Consider the following 14947-nt stretch of genomic DNA (forward strand, 5'->3'; position numbering starts at 1 on the left):
TATAGATCAGGAGCTATAAAGCTACATCCTATTTAGCTTGTAGCCTGTTCAGTAAATAAGGTTTTATGGGAACATAGCCACACTAAATTCATTTACATACGGTCTATGGCTACTTTTGGGATATAGAGGCAGAATTGAGTGATTGGAACAGAGATCCATGGGCCTACAAAAACCTGAAATACTTACCGTGCGGCGTTTTATGGAACGTTTTTTGACCCCTGGTACAGATGTGAAGCAAGGTAGGACACAAATTGATAATACTTAAAAACTTTTTATATATTTTTGAAATTTTCCAGATATTAAACTTTCTGACAAATAAATTTGACTATTGGTCTGATTTTAGAGTAAGAAAGAACTAAACCTAAAAAAGAAAAACTCAGGGTGCCTGGTGGCTCAGTCATTTAAGTGTCTGTCTTCAGCTCAGGTCATGATCCCTGCGTTCTGAGATCGAGTCCCACATTGGGTTCCCAGCTTAGCAGGGAGTCTGCTTCTCCCTCTCTCTGCCTTTGTGCTGTCTCTCTCTCTCTCACTCACATAAATAGATAAAATCTTAAAAAAAAAAAACTCAAAGGAAAAATATGAAAAGATTTTACTCTAAAAAATTCTGTCATCTGCAATATTCTGTCTTAAAGTCTGAAATGAATATGGTAAGATGTTAACATCTGGGCAGTGGCTACATGAATTTTATTATTTTATCTTTATATGCTAGAATACTTTTAATTTAAAAAAGCCAAACTTTGTGTATAAATCTAAGTTAAAATGATGTATAATGGCAAACTACACATTTGGTGAAGAATTTGCAGTATATAACAATGGGTTGAGAGTCTTAATTTATACATAGCCTTTAAAAAGTTGTCAAGGAAAAAAACATCTCCCTATTTAGAAATAAAGGACAGATAGATGGTATTTGCCAAAGAAAGGTAACTGGCCAAGGTGCATGTGGGAAAAATGGTTTAAAAAAGAGAGAGACCATAATTAGAAAATGGCTAATTAAAAAAATTAGAAAGTCTTAGAACAAAAACTGTATATATAGAGAGAGAGGGGTGGGGGAGAGAAGGAGACGGAGAGAAAGTAAACTATAAGTATATATTTATTTAAGATGGTGACTTTCTTGTTTTCTGTGAGTAATTGGCCAATTATTTTGAATATAATATTTTAGAGTAAGATGAAGTTTATGAAATTCAGCAAACGGAAAAAGGATAATCGATTTTTAGTAATTGAGTTTGTTGGTTAATTGTTAGAAATTTGTACATATGTTTAACATCTTGCCTATACTGATTGTTGAGATACTTCTCTAGAGGTTCTTAAACTTCGGCACACATCAGAATCACCTAGAGGGCTTGTTAAAACAAATACTGATTGACCCCATCCCCAGAGTTTTTGATTCACTGGGTTTGGGTTGGGTCAGAGGATTTGTCTTTCTAACAAGTTCCCCTGTGATCTGATGCTGCTAGTTGAGGAAACCTACTTTGATAACCCCTACTCTTGAATAAAAAGAGAACAGAAAAGATATATTTATGTGTAGCAACTAAGATCTGTCTTTGATGCACAAGAAAGTTTTTCTCTGTTTATGAGCAGTTAAATGTATATGAGAAAACATTCATTTGTTTTATAGGGAATCATTTGGAATCTTTAGCCTTCTGTTTATAACTTACAGAGCTTTGATATATAGGTGGTGATTTCATTGATTTAGGTCTAGCTTTTCTGAATGAAACTGAGCTCTTTGTAGTGTAATGTATCAAATAGAGTTATTTAGATAGAAGAGTATAAACTTCAGAGTAAGTGGAAATAGTGAAAATAGCAAGTGGTGTAAAGAAAAAGTATGATTCTCCTTATATAAAATTAAGTGGGCAAAACAAATCACTACATTTTTAGGGAAACATTTGGTAAAATTATTTTCAGATAGCAAGGGAATGATAAAGCTTAATTCAGTGTTTCGGTTACCTCCTAGGGGATAGTATACGCGTATGATATAAATACTTTTTTAGAGTATTGAGTAAGACTAATAAAATACTAAAGTAAAATGCTCTATTTCTTATAAGAAAAAAATCTGAATGAGAATAAAACTCCCTTAGAGCTCTTTAGTTGGGTCTGCTGAATAACCCAGACCAGCACTGTCTTGATAGAATTTCTGCAGTGATGAAATGTTTTTTTTCTATCTGTGCTGTCAAGTAGGGCTAGTAAGCATTTGAAATGTGGCTAGTTAAATTGAGGAACTGAATTTTGAATTTTAATTATTTAAAATGTATGTATAAACATGCACATATACCTGGTATCTACTATACTGGACAGTGTAATCTAGGCACTTTAGAACTTGGGTTTTCCGTTGAATTCTTAATCTATTAATAATTCTCCAAAGAATATTCGGTTTTAGTTTGCTGACATTTTATTAGGTCATTGGTTTTTTTACTCCTATCTTGTGTTTTTTGACTCCTGCTTCTGCTTCTTGTGTTTAGTGGCGGCAGTTTGATTTACTTTCTCATGGCTTATATTCCTAAAATGAGTGTTCGGGATCAGAAGCTGCTGTACTATAAAAATTATTGAAAGCATAGTAGTATTTACTCATAATATTATTTGAAATTCTTACAGAATCACCTTTTATGTATGTCAGGGTTTTATTACTTTGATTTTCTGTTGATTTTATTTAAAATACCTCTCTATTGACTATTCTGAGCCCCCAAGCAAAATTCTTTTTAATTAATTCATTTAATACGTAAGTCGTTCAGTAAGTATTACTTATTGTGAACTATGCATTCCTGAGAAATGGGGAAAGATAGAGGAGATAGACTCTGACTTATGATGTGAGTATATTTGGAAGTATTTTTAGGAAGCAGAATGCACCTGAGAAAACGCATCAAAGAGTCATATGAATTAGCTGGAGGAATGAGAATAAGAAAGTATATGACTGGGAAGGGACGAACCAAAAATGTTTATATATTTCTACTTCATTATGTTGTCACTTGATGGTAACAGAGATTATCCACCAAAATTCTTAGCACTGTTCCTGTTACTTTGTAAAGGATTTGATTGAATTTGCACAATATTATATTTCAAAAAGGACTTATAAGATAGAAAGAATTTAAAAAAAAAAAAAAAAAGACAGCTCAGTTAGAGAAAAAGGTAAAGGATCAAAGGGGATATTTCCATCAAAGAAGATCCACGAATGACCAACAACTCTTGTAAATGTGCTCAATGTCATTAACATTGTTATCAGAGAAATACAAATTAACACCACAATGAGATAACATTGCACATTGATTAGAGTGGCTAAATTAATAACAATAACAAGTGATCATTCCACCTGTTCCTGAGGATGTGGAGCAATTGGATGTAAGTACTCCTATGTTTACTGCAGCTTTGCAACTGCCAGGATATGGAAGCAATCTAAGTATCCATTGATAGATGAATGGATAAAAAGGATGTGGTCTATTTCTCGAGGGCACACACACACACACACACACACACACACACACAGGAATACTATTTGGCCATAAAAAAACAATGAGCTCTTGCCATTTGCAATAACATGGATGGACCTGGAGTATATTATGCTAAGTGAAGTAAGTCAGGCAGGGAAAGACAAATACCATTATGATTTCACTTACATATGGAATCTAAAAAACAAAACAAGTGAATAAATAAGCAAAAACAAAACAAAAGCAGACCTTAAATACAGAGAACAGGTTGCTAGAGGGCAGGGTGTTGGAGGAATGGGTAAGTGAATGAAAGGGAACAGGAGATAGAGGCTTCCAGTTTTGGAATGAATAAGTCACATGGAGAGAAGGTACAGCATAAGAAATACAGTCAGTGGTATTGTAATAGCATTGTACGGTGACAGATGATATTTTTGTCCCAGGCAAATTGAGTGGTTCATGTCTTCTCCATCATTCAGCTGTTTATCACCTTTTTGATTTTATGACTCAAAAATAATTGATGGCAACTCCTGTCTCATTATGGGCATAGAGACAGATTTGCATGTGTGAGCAAGGAAGAGACTTTGGAAGATCTTCACTTATTTTGTGATTATTTCTGATTCCTTACTGTGCTTTTCAAAACTCAAGGTAGGAGCATAGCTGAGTTCTCTTACATCAGAATATCCTGTCCAAATCTAAATTCCCTTCTATATCAGACATAGGAGTCTTATTTGTAAGGCCTGGTTTTAATATTCTTTCCTAAGACAATTTCAAAAACCTCTGCACCTGTTTGGTTATCTACTTCGTCTCACATGTATTTTTAAACAATCTTTAGGTGCCTCATTTTCTAAGTATGTCTTACTTAAATAACTGAATTTGAATCTCTTTATTGAGATAAAGCAATCAGAAGTGAATCTGCGTGTATATAATTAATTAATTGCCCATTAGCCTGGTAAGGAGAGAAAATGGTTTGGAAAGAGTTTATTTACATAAAACATTAATATATTGAGGTTTTAAAAAGGACCTTGATTTTTCATGTTATAAAAACAGCATTATAAGAACAGGGGTGCCTGGGTGGCTCAGTGGGTTAAAGCCTTTGCCTTCAGCTCAGGTCATGATCCCAGGGTCCTGGGATTGAGTCCTGAATCGGGCTCTCTGCTCAACAGGGAGCCTGCTTCCCCCCATCCCCTGCCCTACCTCTTGCCTCTCTGCCTACTTGTGATCTCTCTCTGTCAAATAAATAAAATCTTAAAAAAAAAAATAAAAATAGCATTATAAGAACAAAACAGAAGCCCATCCAACTTAATCTTACCAAATTAGTTTTAATTTTTATTTATTGAAAATGAGCTTTTAGCTGTTTTCTTAAGAAATACACATTTTTCTTCAGATCCATGATTTAAATGGATTACCTAGCTCAAGTTGCCCTCCTCTATTTTGGTTATTGACCCCCAACCATCCTTAAAAATATGCTTTCATTTTAGAAAATGGGGATAAAAAGGTCACCTGTGCTAATAGCAGCTATTTTGGGAGGTTGCCTTGTCTACCAGAAATTCTTGGGATTTGTTAGCCCTTCCACCAAAGTCCAATTTTGGAAATATTTATTGAGCATTCTTCATTTGTATTTGGGTATTCTTTAGTAGTTTAGGCTGCCTTCAAGTTAGAGCACTGTTTTGGAGAAAGTTAATCTTATTGCAGGGTGTGATGAGCGGAGTGATAAGAAATATAGAATGTGGGTGCCTGGGTGGCTCAGTGGGTTAAGCCGCTGCCTTCGGCTCAGGTCATGATCTCAGGGTCCTGGGATCGAGTCCCCCATCAGGCTCTCTGCTCAGGGGGCCTGCTTCCCTTCCTCTCTCTCTGCCTGCCTCTCTGCCTACTGTGATCTCTCTCTCTGTCAAATAAATAAATAAATAAAATCTTAATAAAAAAAAAATATATAGAATGTGTTGGAGGGAAAGAAGGTAATATACAAGTTAACCTCCAGATGGGCAGAACTCAGAAAATACTGATTTCAGGTAACATTTTGGAAACATCCCTCTTCTAATCCCCCTGAGTGTTAACTTGGAAACTGTTGGCTTGGAACATTTTTTTTTTTTTCAGGAGGAAGTTTGGGCATTATACAACTTAATATTTTTCTAAAAAATATTCATGGCCTTTAACACATTTTTACCCATGGTTCTAGCAAGTAAGAAGCCTGAAAATGATTGTCTACTTCCAGATCTGTTTTTTTTTTTTTTTTTTTTTTTTTTTTTTTTTTTTTTTTTTGGTCGTTCGTCCATACCCCTGGGTCTCTTAAAGGTTCACTTCCATGCTATAAATTCTCAGTGTTAATTTAAAAGTACAAAAGAAAGAAAAAGGCAGGGGGATTCGATTTAAGGAAACATGGGAATAGAGGAGCTGAAGGAAGGAAAGCTGAAAAATCCAGGTCAAGAGTACTAAGCCAGTGTTTACACAGTAATGAGAGTGATGTCTTTATGTGGTTAGGAAATTTTCTATGATGGAGCTTTCTGAAAAGAAAGTTCTGAAATTATTTGGAAAGTGGCAACATAAGTTAAATAAGTATTAAGCTTTTCAAGGAGACAATTTTGAAGAATAGCATAGTTTTGGGATAAGTGTTGACATGCTTATTTAGAAAAGAATTAGTCTTGGTACAGATCATATTAAATGGTTTAAAATAGCCGGTGAGTAGAACAGCTGTTGGATGCAATTCATTATTCCATGATGAAGTACAGAACTCTTGGTCTAGTTTTTAGGATCAAGCTGAGTTTTTGATTTTAGCTACCTTTTAAGTCAAACACTTTGGGACTTGTTGAGGTTTCAGAAATAACAACGTAGAGGAATCAGAGATGACTAGTTTAATAAAAATAAAAGTTGGCTCATGCATTTTGAAGTCGGGTATTATATATTCTGTAGCATCTGAAACAAAATTGAAGCTTCCTAGTGTTTATGAGATAGCTGCTTAAAAGAACAGACTTTACTGCTTCTGAGGTAGTAATTATGTACCAACAGTCTGGCTTGCTGGAAAATGAAAAAGAAAGCTAGCTGTGTAGGCCCAGGTCAGTTTCATCTATGTGTAAGATATTCCTTCTCTAGATAGATCATGGTATAAATTGAGTGGAAATGGACACTGGCTATGTTTTCAGAAGCTCATGGTTCTATTATTGCATAAACCATGTAATCCTTTTTTAAAGATACCTTTTTTTTTAACCTCTTAAATGGTAGGTCCTAGTTTCTTTATCATTAAGAATTTTCAAAGGATAACAAAGACAAAACAAATCAAGACTTCAAGTGTAGCCAACTATAGCCGGGGCTATTTTATAAATAATCAGTTGAAATAAACTGCTCAAGAAGCTCAAAGCTTAAATTTTTTTTTTTCTTTTGAAGAGTGGACTTGGTTTGAAGCCATTGATAGAAAGGAAAGATTAGAATGAAATTCTCATAATGTACTCCAAGAGTAAAAGTCTAAATAATCATCAGAAAGCTTCCATATTCTCAGAATGTCTTATTGCTTTAATAGTTTTGCCACAGTTCATTATTTTTAATCTTTTGCCCTTTTCGTTCTCTTGTAATATTTAAAAATTGTTATTAAAATTAATGAGAACTTTTTCTATTAAAATCACTTTATAGACAGTTTCTAGGAATATTTTTATTTCTAGAAGCAAAGCATACGTAATACTATAATCAAAGCCTTTTAGTAAATGAATTCATTCTCTTCCTTCTAGGGAAATATCCTTAGTTTTATATTTTTCAAGTTTATAGTACTGTGTATTATTTCACACACATTCTTAGCGATGTTTACCTCAACCTGTTCCTTTTTTAAAAATACACAGATGTATTCATGGATTATTACCCAATATTCTAAGCATAATCACCTTTACAATAATACATTTATCTGTCAGTTACAAAAAGAATAGTTCCTTTTATTGCTGATTCTCACCATGTATACTTTTCTCTGCCAAATGTTTTTGAAGTGTCGTTTATTGTCTGCACAGTCTAAGTGCATTTTTAATTCCAGTTTTATTTATTTACTCCTTCAGTAGATATTTTGGGTTTCTTCTGTTTGTGCCTTCCTACAGAAAAGTTAAGACTCTTTTTATCTTATGTTTTTCTTTAGTTCTTCATGGTGGTGGGAGAATTGGGAAGCATAAAAACATTTAAACTTCAATGTTGCATTATTTTTATTTACAGTGTTGGCTTAGTGTATAAACTACAGGTTGCAAACCTTACCGTTAGGGTCTCTCCTTTGTTTGCTCTATGTTAAGCTGACTGACTAATTCTATCTATGAAGGACAAGGTTATAATCAAACGGGAATGCCCAGTTATGATGATAGGATGCAAATTAAAAAAATTTTTTTTTAAAGATTTTATTTATTTATTTGACAGACAGAGATCACAAATAGGCAGAGAGGCAGGCAGAGAGAGAGGAGGAAGCCGGCTTCCTGCTGAGCAGAGAGCCCGATGACAGGCTCTATCCCAGGACCCTGGGATCATGACCTGAGCTGAAGGCAGAGGCATAACCCACTGAGCCACCCAGGCGCCCCACAAATTAAAAATTCTTAAAAGACTAACTTCCACTTTTTCCTGGTTTTCTTAGACAGTGTGGTCAACCAGAATGAAAAGCTGCAAGTCTGTATAATGTCAAGTATATTTTAAAATTGCATGTGTTTTGAAATGCTAAAAATCGCAATCTCAATAAACATGTAGTCAGTAAATATTTAATTGAACATTTACTGTTTTTCTCGATTTGTGGATATTCAAAGACTATTAGGAAACTTTTTTTGCCTTTAAGGAAATTATGGTCCTCTTTGAAGAGACAAGGTTAATAGCTGTGAACTGAAATTCGTGAGTTTTAGAGTAAGTGACATGACATGAGGTTCATGAGAGTGGTAAAAATGAAAGGTAAGGATTTTAAGCTATTGCTCGTGTGGTTTTGACTTGAGCTTAAACATCAAAGGAAATGATGTAAGATCTGTTCTATTTATTTTAGAAAATTGATTGAGTTACTTTTTTGGGACTATTTATAAATTTTACATTAGTCCTAGAATTTTAGATTCTGAAGAGAATAAATTAGGTTAAATTTTTTTTTGTTAAATTCTTTTGTAAGAATGTTTTATAAAAAGGGATGTCCATAGCAAAATAATTTAACGTTATTTTGTCTTTTAGAATGTTTTTATTATCTTTCTCCTATTTGTGTATATACGTGTGTGTATGTATGTGTGTGTGTATTCCTCTGTACCTTTACTCATGCTGTGCCCTCTGTTCATAATGCCTTTCTCTGACACCTTAGGCTTAGCAGTTTCTCAACACCCACATCCTACTCCACATTCCTGTGTTACCAGATCAGTTGTCATCTGACCTCTAATTTCAGTCCCCCCCCCCCCCCCGTAAGATTTTGTTCATCCTGCCAGTCATCTTTGGTTATTTACTCATGTGCCTCTCCTCTCTCACATTTGTGCTTTTCTGGAAGATAGATACTATTTGCATATGTATTTGGGATGCCTAGCATAATACTGGCCACAAAGTAGATAAGTGTTTAATAAATTATTGAGTTACCTAAATTCTTAGTACTCAAAACTAGAGTTTGGTTTTTGGTATTTGTGGAAGATTAGGCTATGACAGGGTCATCACTTTAATGGATTTATTTATGTTGAGAGCTACAAGTTTTCATTTTTCTCTGTATTTTCAGTAATTAGGCCCAATGGTGATTCATCTAACAACATGAACTTATATAAGTCATTTGATAAGATACTAAACTCATCAGAGTTTGCTGAAATAATAAGCGTCAAATAGTAGATTTTTTTTTTTACAGAAAGTTATACATGTATATATAAAACAAATTCTAAATTTAGATGTAAATTTATTAAGTGAATATTGCACGTCTACTAAGCTCCAGGCACTCATATAGACTTTGGAGATACAGTGGTGAGCGGGACATATATAAGTCCATGGAGCTGCTTGAAAAGTAAAAAGAATAAAAATAAAGCATGATTATACTGAATAATGAAAAATTTTAAGCTTCTTGGTTGATATCACTAGATTAAATTTAATTTAGATAATCACGTTTTATATGTCTAATGTATTTAAAAAGCTATATACGGTGTTTAGAATCCTTATGCTTTAAAGAATATAGGTAAATTCAAAATTTCTATTGATTTTTATGGTGACTACATCTAGTATAATTATAGATTTCCATAAAATCAGTAATTAGCCTGTTGAATTTCAAGAGCTGCTTTGCTTTGCAATAACATAGTATCTGCTTCATTTACTTTTGTGATGAAGTAGCCAAGTTGTTAATTTCAGACAAATTTGCAGTATTAATTTCAGTAAATATTAAATCACATTATTGCTTTAAGTTTCACTACAGTTTAAAGAAAGGAACCCCTATATCTATATCTTAATTATATAGAACATACTTTAATGTTTCAAGAAAGAAGAATGCATTCTATGTAGAAAACAGATGAAATGGAATCTCCTTGACTAGTGATATAATTCAAAACATCTTATCTGAGAGGTAAACAGTATCATTTAATTCCAAGGTAACTGCTAATGGAAATTTTTTTTATATTCTATCTTAAAATACATCATCTGGTTTTCTTACTGTAGATATGCCTTCTGAATTATCTTTGGGGTAGGTATTAGATGAGTTGTAGGGCTTAGATAGTTGGGATTAAAATAGGTAGCAGTTCTACAGATGAATTATATACAGTGACTATAGGATGACTACAGAGTATGAAGGTCAAATGACATATTTGAAGTTGAACAGAGTCAAAATAAACCATTGTTATTAATGCAAAGTTATTATTAGAAATAATAGTAACATTAAGAATATGGGAAATTCTGGGCCCCTGGGTGGCTTAGAGGGTTAAGCCTCTGCCTTCGGCTCAGGTCATGATCTCAGGGTCCTGGGATCCAGTCCCACATCAGGCTCTCTGCTCAGCGGGGAGCCTGCTTCCTCTTCTCTCTCTCTCTCTGCCTGCCTCTCTGCCTACTTGTGGTCTCTCTCTGTCAAATAAATAAATATAATCTTTAAAAAAAAAAGAATATGGGAAATTCTTAGGATTCAAGATTCCTGTCTTGAATATTTTCTGTGAACTTTTAAAATGTATTCAGCCCTCTTCTGTTACTTCTGTGTCTCCTAGTCACTCTTTGGCTGCTATTGCTGCCTGTAGTCCAAGGTAATCCTTCCTTGGCAAAAGTGAGATTAATAAGCTTTAAAGAGAGGAGTTAAAACCTGAACATTATTGTGGCTCACTATCTTCTTCTCTTCCTTCCTTTAGAATTTATGGAAGATTGGAATTAATGAAAACTGTAGAGGAGAAGCAGATAATATAAAGTAAACCATATTTTTAAATATAAATATATTTCTTGGAGTGCCTGACTGGCTCATTTAAGTCTTCAACTCTTGGGTTTGGCTCAGGTCATTTTCTCAGGGTCTTGAGATCACGCCTCACATCAGTCTCTGCATTCAGTACAGAGTCTGCTTGAGACTCCCTCCCCCGCCCTTCCTCTCCCTCTTCCTCACATGCATGTGCACATGGCGCGCTCTCTCTCTCTCAAATAAATAAATAAATAAATAAAAGCTTAAAAAATATATAAAAATAAAAGTATTACTCCACAGTTACTTAGCCCCAAACCTTAAAATTAGATTTGCTTTAGAATCCAGAATTTCTTGGGGCGCCTGGGTGGCTCAGTGGTTTAAGGCCTCTGCCTTCAGCTCGGGTCATGATCTCAGGGTTCTGGGATCGAGCCCCACATCGGGCTGTCTGCTCAGCGGGGAGCCTGCTTCTCCCTCTCTTGCTGCTTGCCTCTCTGCCTACTTGTGATCTCTCTCTCTCTCTGTGTCAAATAAATAAATGGAATCTTTAAAAAAAAATCCAGAATTTCTTGAAATTTAAAAAATAAATTAGCAGTATATACTATGTATTATGTAACGTCCCCTAGAGGAATCTATGGTAAAACCTTATAATCAAATAAATCAATATTTCTGAGTTGAAACATATTGACATGCACATTGAGAGGAATAAATGAGGGCTATAATTATCTTCATTTCAGGTTTTACCACTAAATAATTTATTTAAAACTGTGGTTTTTAGAAATTTTTGGATTTTAAAATTTTTGAATGAGGGATTTAGACCTGTCTTTGTTTTGATATTCCCAAGGATCTGTAGAACCTATTTCTGTGAAGAAAGATATACTGTTCTTCTGTTTTGATCTTTATGAATTGTGTGTGTGTCTGATTGAGATGATGTGTATATATAGAAATAAATATGTAGTATGCATACACGTACATATGCATATATACAGATTTAGGGAAGCATGTGCATCTTGTGTTTGTGTATGTGTGTTGGAGAGAGTGAAGGAAAATGTGTGTGTGCGTGTGGATGATAGGGACAGGGAGTGGTGAACTGGGTCCGTTTAGCTATGTTTTATCCTTGTGCTTGTTTGGTTTGGTTACTAACATGGTGTGAAATAAAACCTTAATTGTAGTTTCATAGCCTTGTTAGCACTTAAGCTCATCATTGACAAAGTCTGTTGACATAGATAAAACCTGGGAATTCTGTGTGAAGTTATAATCAGAACATTCTGTGTGTCATATAAATTGATAGTAAAAAATATTAAACTAACAGTTAAATAGAGTTGGCTTAAACTACTGTTTTACTAATCCTCAAGGAATATGAAAACTTTTTTAAAAAATATTTATTTATTTTAGAGAGAGAGAGCACATAGGCAGGAGGGTCAGAGGGAGAAGGAGAGAGAATCTCAGACTCCCTGATGAATGCAGAGCCTTACCTGGGACTCAGTCCTAGGACCCCGAGATCATGAGCTGAGCCCAAACCAAGAGTTGAATGCTCAATTCTTGAGTTGTACCACCCAGGTGCCCCTGTATGAAATGTTTTGGGTGGTGTTTAGGCATCCAAAGAAGCCATTTCACTTTGCCTATTTAATAATTAGTACACAGACTGTGGTTCAAGACAGGAAGTGACAAGTATCTGAGCCAGTTGGAATGGTAATAGGAATTTAGGTAAGCAGAAACTAATGATCCATATTGGAAATAGGCCAGGGCATTGGGGATTAACACCCTCCCATTATGAAAAGTCCCATGAGATCTCAGACGACCTCAAGAGGCTTGCACTTTTGTTTGTAAGAACCTTTGTAAGATGGTTCTAAGACACTGTGAAAAATACTCAGGCTTTCATAATGTAAATACCAGTAAATGTGGTTAGAAATTATCTTCAGTTGTATAAACTAAATATCAGATGAAGTTAGATGAAATAAAATCCTGGGTTGAAACGTAGTGTTTCTTTTTCAGTATTCACAATCTTCAGTATTTTTTTTTCTTCCAAATTTTTGTTTGAATTCTAGTTAGTTAACATATAGTGTAATATTGATTTCAGGAAGAGTTTTCATTATTTCTTAAATTTAAGGTCCCAGATCTTTACAGACATTACTCTTTGAGAAGCTACACTTTCATACCCCTCCAATGCTTCTGTGATGCTTTTCTCCAGACTCTGTGTTCTTTGCTGACAGCAGCAATTGTGTGTACTTTGTGAGGTCAATAAATGCTGATTCCTGCAAGAAGAAAGCTCTTAGGAAGTGAGCTTAGACATTCTGAAGAGGAAGCCCTAAGAATGAGGCAATTGATGAGGAGTATTGCAAAGGACTATTTAAAAGTGTGAGTCAGAAGGCAAATTAATATTACCTCCCTCGGGTATACCAATCTTCATATGTATATTATGATTTATTTTTTTTCTTACCTGGTGAGTTTATCCAGATATGTAGATGGCAGCAAGTTGGCATTATCAAATCCCTTCTTTTTCATACCAAAAAGCTCAATTAGTATGCTTGTAACTATAGTTATTTTCATAAAAAATATAAAAATGAACTTCAGCCTTGTAATTTAAGGTTATAAAATAGATGGCATTTCGTGAAGAAGAGCTTGTCTTTAGAGTGTATCTTTATTTACCCCATCATGCCTACTTAATAAATTCTAATTTTTATTATTCCTTTTAAGATAAAAAGCTTAGGAATTCTATAACCTGTTTAATTCTGAACAGTTATTATTTCCTGTTTAAATGAGGAGCTCAACAACTAAAAAGTTAATTCCTGCAGTTTTTCTGAAATGATAGAATTTAGAAGCTATACGTGGTAAAACCAATAGGACTAACTATGAGCCTAAGGGAATTACAGTTATGGGGATTTTGTTTTTTTATTAATTTAAACTGTGTGTTTTACAGAGTGGGCAGAAAGGGAAGGGGAAGATTCTGAAATTATACCCAACAATTTTCAATCTTCTGTCAGCCTTTTGTGATGCTACAGATGACTGTAGTTTGAAACTTGAAATCTGAAAGATTTGTGTTTTGTATGTTTCACATACTGTTGGGTTTTTCCACATGGTTTACCATAGCATGAGTGCAAGATCATATTTATTCTATAGAACTGAAAAACCAGTGACTTGTGTTCTAGAAAGATGAAAGTGTGGTTTTATTCAACATTATAAATAAATTGCCTTACATTACTGCTTACATTTCAGTTTTCTGGTGTGCATATTATCAGTTGACTAAAATTAATATGTTGACAGAATCAGAGGGAAAAATTGGGCTTATGTTGCTCAATAAAATTGAAATGCTACTTTTTAAAATAAAACTTTACCCATATAGACTGTTATGTATGATCTGTGTTTCCATGAGGAAATGTTGATTAAGTAGTTTCCATTTTGGTATTACAGTATGTCCTGTTGTAAGTTGCTGACTGTGAAAAAATTTTTAAAGTCAAAAAAGCAGCTCAGCTTAAACCCCTGGTATTTAGTATGGCAGATACAGAAATAGAAAGCTACCAGCAGTTTTATAATCTATTGAATTTCTGTATATCGTTTGAAGTAAATTAGTTTTAAAAGTTTTTAAAAGATTCTGTTGACTATAGGACCGAATTACTTTGTATATCCTCATACACAAAGGGTCTTTTTTTACTTGATTTTCTAAATACACATCTACAGGTTTTTTTGTTTTTTTTTTTAAAAGGTGGCCCTAGCTTAGAATAAGTTGCAAAATTGTCTCTGTTATCTGTTAGAGATGTTGGTAACCTGTAAAATACATTAATTAAATGTAATTTTGACAAGATTTATTTGTATGGAATATTTAGCAGGGTACACTTATTTTGGAAGAAATAAAATGTCTTTAAAATCTTAAATAAGTAACTTGTTTTTGGCTTTTTTGAGGATTTTGACTATCCTTGGATCTGTTAATAAATATATATATATATAAAATTTTAAAAAACGGGGAAAAAAGGAATTTGGATTTATAATATTAGTCTACTTAAAATTTTTGAGGATAAGGCCAATAACTTGAATTTTGGTGTTTACTTGCAAAGTGCAGTAATTTTCAATAGTATATGATAGTAAGTCTTTGCCTTTATGAGACTTGAGTCTTTGCCTTTAAATTATTATTGATAAAGGCTGTGGAATGTGGTTTGTTTTTTTCTGAATAAAAAGTTTCTTTCTCAGGGCTTGCTTCTGTCATCTAGAAGAGAGGGGCGTGGGA

General features: G+C 33.9%; 1 protein-coding gene across 7 annotated transcripts in view; it reads left to right on the plus strand.

The window, feature by feature from the left end:
• The window catches only part of TCF12 (transcription factor 12), a 393556-nt gene that overhangs the window by 65130 nt on the left and 313479 nt on the right, over positions 1-14947 (plus strand). The window contains exon 1 of one of the 7 annotated variants that reach the window (XM_059180612.1): positions 13062-13083. The exons of the other annotated variants lie outside the window; for them this stretch is intronic. The gene's annotated coding sequence lies outside the window, so the exon portion shown is untranslated. Of the gene's footprint in view, positions 1-13061; positions 13084-14947 lie in introns of those variants that run through there. 7 annotated transcript variants of the gene reach the window in all.

Source organism: Mustela lutreola, chromosome 7 (genome assembly GCF_030435805.1).
Source record: "Mustela lutreola isolate mMusLut2 chromosome 7, mMusLut2.pri, whole genome shotgun sequence".
Taxonomy (NCBI): Eukaryota; Metazoa; Chordata; class Mammalia; order Carnivora; family Mustelidae; genus Mustela; species Mustela lutreola.